The sequence below is a fragment of the Coturnix japonica genome, chromosome 3 (genome assembly GCF_054131305.1).
Source record: "Coturnix japonica strain WE chromosome 3, WE-NBRP24, whole genome shotgun sequence".
Classification (NCBI taxonomy): Eukaryota; Metazoa; Chordata; class Aves; order Galliformes; family Phasianidae; genus Coturnix; species Coturnix japonica.
The window spans coordinates 95,414,464-95,420,463 of record NC_140665.1 but is presented as its reverse complement, the minus strand read 5'-3'; positions in this window follow the sequence as shown (position 1 = coordinate 95,420,463).

Below are 6,000 nucleotides of genomic sequence, written 5' to 3'. Positions count from 1 at the left end.
TGAATGCCTCCCTGTTGAACAAAAACATTCTGTAATGAACAGAACCTCAAAACCCAGAAAGACTTGTTTCAACAAAGGAAGGCAAGAAACCTCATTTGTGCCAACAGAAAAAAAGAATGTTGCACCAGGGAAATCTGAGTCCTTGGAGTGGGAGTGGAAAACAGCAGACTGTTACTGCACCCCAGCACTGAGCATTTTATGTGTATAGGATGCATGTAGCTAAGGTTTTGTCCAGTTTGTCAGTCCTGGCTAACCACATCTCATTCATCTTCATTTTACTTGGAAAAGAATTAATATATGAGATGTATCCTTCAGAAAAAAAGCAAGATAAAATACCCATAGTGAAACTCCTGAAATGTATGTTGAAAGCTTTGATCAGTGATTCCCAAAGTATTACAGAATCACAGAATCACACAGAATTACCCGGGTTGGAAGGGACCTCAAGGATCATGTAGTTCCAACCCCCCTGCCTAGCAGGGCCACCAAACATACACATTTACTAGATCAGGTTGCCCAGGGCCCCGTCCAGCCTGGTCTTGAACACCTCCAAGGACGGGGCATCCATGTATTCTACAAAGGCAACTGATTTTTTGATACCGACACTTACTTGCAGATCTCTGAAAGAACAGTTGGATAATATGCATGACATATACAGAATATAAACTATACATATGTATATTGTACTCTTCTGTTTGGCCTATATGGTTGTTTACCATCTCAGGAAACAAGCTAGATAAGAGTGCGCAGAAGCAGCAAATTGCCTACACTCTGTGCGTCCCACAGAGTTGTAGGACATTTAGGGAAAAGAACAGAGGAAATAGAAGAGCCCTGCTATAGTTTGATGTACTGGTACAAATTTACTATTCATTTAGTGTCTTGCACATACAAGTGCTTTAGATTCTTCCTGCCTGGGATTTCTTACAACCTGTAGGTATTCTCCCCAGCTGCTTAGCTAAGATAATAAGGGGTATATAATGCAAGTATAAGCCATGTATCTGTGGGTTCGGTGCTCAGATACTAAAGGATTTTAATATGACTTAATTATTTATATTTGCTGAGTGGTATTTATTCTGGTTAATGATGGATATTTATTATCATACTGCATTACTTGTAACTAACTTGCTTTTCTGTGAAACTCATGGCCCCAGGAAAAAGTGCCCTGTGGTTCTATACATAAGTGACTACAAAAACACTGTTCTCTGTGTAAAGTTCCTTGGACTAAGGAATGAAATAAACAAAACAAAACAAAACAACAACAACAAAAGACCCCAAAAAGAAAAACAACTCCCCTCCAAATAATAATAATAATAATAATAATAATAAAATTAAAAAAAAAAAACAAACAGCAAACAAACCAAAAAAAGAAAAAGAAACAAAAAAAACCCACAACCAAACACTACAAGGAAGTTGGCTTCTCCTTCTACCACATCCGGAATTTATAGCTTCCCTCCATACCACAGAACCAGTTTGAGGTTTCTCAGAAGCTTACTTCAAATGAGATGAGTCCTTTCAAAGATGAGAATGGACTGCTCTGCTGAAGGAACAAATGGAGTTGAACACAAAGCAGGGGAAGAGGAAGGCTCTGATGGCTGGGTTCTGCCACAAAGGTAGAGTGATCATTACTTTTTTATCTGTTTCCAGTCATCTTCATCTAGAAGGACCAGGCTCTGAGCAACATGATCTACTTGCAGGTGCCCCTGTACATTGCAGTGGGGTTGGACTAAATAGCCTTTAATGATCCCTTCCAACTCAAATAATCATCTACTGTTTGTAGCTAAAGTCACCTCTGTCCTTATGGCAATGAACACTCACCTGAATTTCTGTACCCAGGCCAAGCTGGGGAATCTATCAAGAAATAACCTATTGGTATTATGACTAGCAAGGCAGGAATTAGACCACTCTTTTTGTGCATGAGAATGTTGTATCCTCTTCTTCCTGATTTATAACAGGAATCTGAGTCACTCTATTTCACTCCAGGGAGGAGGCACCTTTGCTCTGTGGGTGAATGTGGGCTGAGGCTCTCTCTCTTTGATAAAGCATTCTGGTTTGGGTCATAGCCTGTGAATTAAGTTGAAAAAGCTGGGCCCCAGACCCTCCTCCAAGAAACACTTTTTAAAAGAATGCCTGGGAGCTGTGTATGTGTGTGGAAGAGATATGTAAACAAGGATATGTTCTTCCAACAAAGACCTGTATTTCTCCAGGATTCACCCCATAAGGCACCTTGGAGTTACAGCTGGATATAGGTGTCTAAAGCAGTAGTAAGACACCTGACTCTTTCTGGATTATTTATCACTTTTTTTTCCTCACAGTTTGTTTGAATTTCCACTCTTACTGGAATATAAGCATATCCTCAGCAGCTGGAAGTATGTTAAAGAACACTCACTCTGCAGTACTTCAGGTCTCAATAAAGCCACTGACCCAAGAAAAAGAAGCCTATAAACTCCAGTACTGGCAGGTGAAGAGCTTTTCACTGAATCTGTTGTCTTAGAGCACAAATTTTGGCTATGTTGTATACTCCTCAGCCGTGATGTGTATGTGTGAGCTGGCCTCTAATTCAGGTATTGTCCAACCAGCCTACAAGACAAAAGGCCATCAGCCTCAGTAGGTGTGGAAACAGCCTAAAACAAATGTACTTCCTCAATACATCTGCAGTTTCTTCATTGCTTTAGCAGAAACACTCTGCCAAAGATAGCCCACAAGAGGCAAACAGCAAGAAACAAAGTAGTTATTGTGGAGTAGTGAGCATGGCAAGGCAAAGAACAAATAGTAATGGAACAAAGGACAAAAATAAGGAGTGGAACTAAGAACAAAACTAAGAGAAGTCTATAGCAGACTCAGAACTGAAGAGAAAAAAGTTTTCTGCTCTTATTGCTTCATCAAATAATAGTGACGCTCAGACTCATCATGTCTTCCCAAGCCTCAACTAAAGATTTTTAATTTCAGAGAACAATTCCAGATCTATTAATTCCTGAAAGCATGTAAAATCAATACTTTGACTTAGAGGTGCTTCTTCAGATAACCAAGATGTACTCCATATCCTAAATAAGTCCAGCGTAAGAACTATTGATCTATGGACACAGTGTTTAGAACCTGAACGAAAAAATTATCTCAGCTATTTTATTTAATGCACAGCTACTTTTCTTAAAACACAGATGAGAACTAGGGATGTCTTTTTTGCACTGCTTGTAGTTGGAACCCTGGTTTAGACAGTCTGCAGCCTGAAGGAGTCTAAATCTCCTGCTCCCACTTTGTGGGAAAACACACAAAGTATTAGGCGTAGAAAGAAGACAAGGTGTGGTATTTCTATGCACCTGCAGACAGTGCTTCATCCTGAAACCACATGCTAGGATCATTCCCTGTGAACTATGGAAATCCCTCCTTTTTGTTCCTATTTCTAATGCTTATAGGAAGTTATCCTATTAACATAAGTAGAACTAAATATAGCCTCTAAGCCAATGGCACAGGACCAGAATGGTGAATCATTTTGTGGAAGATACATGCAGTCAGCGCACGGCTAGTGAAAGCCCAAGCTCAAGCTGCAAACCTCAGCCATGACTATAGCCATTCTATCCACAGAGGCTGTTCCCACCTGCCATGAGTACAGCAAGAGACTCCTCTACTTCACAGAATCATATAATCATAGAATCACAAGGTTGGAAAGGACCTGCAAGATCTTCTAGTCCAGTCGTCCTCTCATTACCATTGCTACCACAAGCCACTAAACCATATCTCGTAGCTCCTTATCCAGATGCCTCTTGAACACTGCCAGGGATGATGACTCCACCACCTCCCTGGGCAGCCATTCCAGCACCTGACCACTCTGAGAGAAAAAGTTTTTCCTCCTTCAACATCTTATCACCTCTCCTGTGATATTATGGTGGCAAAATCTGTGTTACTATTGAAAATGTGAGAGAAGCCTTATGCTTTCCAGCAGGGAACTGGAGATAGGGGTTAACATCTCATATGAAAAAAGCCTCCAGCTCTATCTATCTCCTCAGGAAATCTGTACCTGCTTAAATGGAAACTGCATAATCAATAAACAGATGGCACAGGAAGGAAATCTGACATGGACTTCTTTTCTTAGAGATGAGATCTAGTTAAAAAGATTAACCAGAACCACTCATCCTCCCATCCCCAACACAAATCCCTTTCAAGAATGAATTCTGCACGTTCTGCCCTTATACTGCTTAGTTCTGTTTTCATGATGAGTAAATGGTGGTTGTGATTCTTGCCAAAACAAACCCCCTTCAACTGATTGATCTTTAATAAAACTTAAAAGGCTCGAGCATGTTCACATGCTATTTGGAAAAATATGGTTAACAGAAGTCACCAAGTTGTAACGTCACCTTCACTGAACTAAACATGAAATCGACAGATTTGGTGGGTTTGGGCCAAGTCTTAGTAGACAGGATTGTGCACTGTAAAGGCTACACCCACTGGTATTACTTGGCAAGGGTTGCTACAGAGAAACCATAGACTGAAAGAAGATAGGATAAAGCTATCTTTTTTACCACCCATCATCCTGAAGGCCTGAAGACCACAAGCAATTTGTGAAAATGGTTCTGTGCCAAATACAGCAGAAGCGTCTTTGTGTGTAGCAGATGCTAAAGGAACATGGTCTAAGATTGGTTAGATGAATAGCACTCCGGAATTGCCTGCTTCTTCCTGCTGTCTTAAAACAGCCTACTTTGGAGGCAAACTTCTACATCACAGATTTCTTAAAAAGAGTGAGATGGTGCTCCTTTCTCTTGCTTTTACACATTTCCTTTTCAAAGCACTGAATTAAATCACTCATTTTTTAGTCATGACCACTGATCACTCTATTTGGTAATTCAAATTAAAAGCAAACAAAGAAAACCAAACATATAAAAAAATTAAAAATTGGCTAATTTTTCCTTTTTATCTGCTTTATTTGCACCACACTAAACCCCGTGTATGTTTCAGAGTGGTAAAATCTCACTGTGTATCTCCAGAGTTCAACACAGTTCAGTAATAACCCCTCTTGTGTAGTCAAAGTGATTGAGGAAAAGCTCCTCAGAAGATTGCTTAGACATGAACCTTCAGCCTGACAGTCAAAGTGAAGCTGGTGGAGAGGTGGAAAAATTCATCTAAAGTTCCTTATTCCCTTTGAACTTTTTACTTTTCATCATCTTATTCTATCAGAACATTCTGGAGAATGAAATTGTGAGGAAATCTATTATGAGTAGCAAGAAAATTAATATGCCATTCATAAAATATTTTAAAATAAAATTAGAAAGAGTTTCTATTATCAGCAAGATAATGATATGTGACACACCATAGAATCATATGAATTATAGAATGGCTTGGGTTGGGGGGGACCTTAAAGACCACCTAGTTCCAACCCTGCTGCCATGGGCTAGTGTCCACCCACAAGCTCTGGCTGCCCAGGGCCCACCTAAACTGATCTTGAATACCTCTAAAGATGGGGCGCCCAAAGGTTCTCTGGGAAGCCTGTGTCAGTGCCTCACCACTCACTGAATAAAGAATTTCTTTCTAATATCTAACCTAAATCTCCCTCTTCTAGTTTAAAGCCATTTCCCCTTGTCCTTCACTATCAGATTGCGTAAAAAGTCATTCCCCCTCCTGCTCGTAAGTTCTCTTTAAGTACTAGAAGGCCACTATGAAGTCTCCCCAGAGCTGTCTCTTCTCCAAGCCAAATAAATCCATCTCCCTCAACCTTTCTTCATGAGAGAGGTTCTAGCCCACTGTTCATCCTCATGGTCCTCCTCTGGATCTGCTCCACCAGCTCTGCACCCTTCTTATGCTAAGGGCCCTGGGCCTGGATGCAGTACTGCAAAAAGTTCCTCATGTGGGCAGAACAGGGGGACAACCCCAACTCTCTCCCTACTGCTACATCCTCTCTGTTGATGCAGCCCAGGGTTTTGGTGGCCTTCTGGATTGCATGAATACACTGCTGGCTCATGTTCAGCTTTTCGTCCACCAGGACCCCCAAGTTCTTCTTCACAGAGCTGCTTTCCA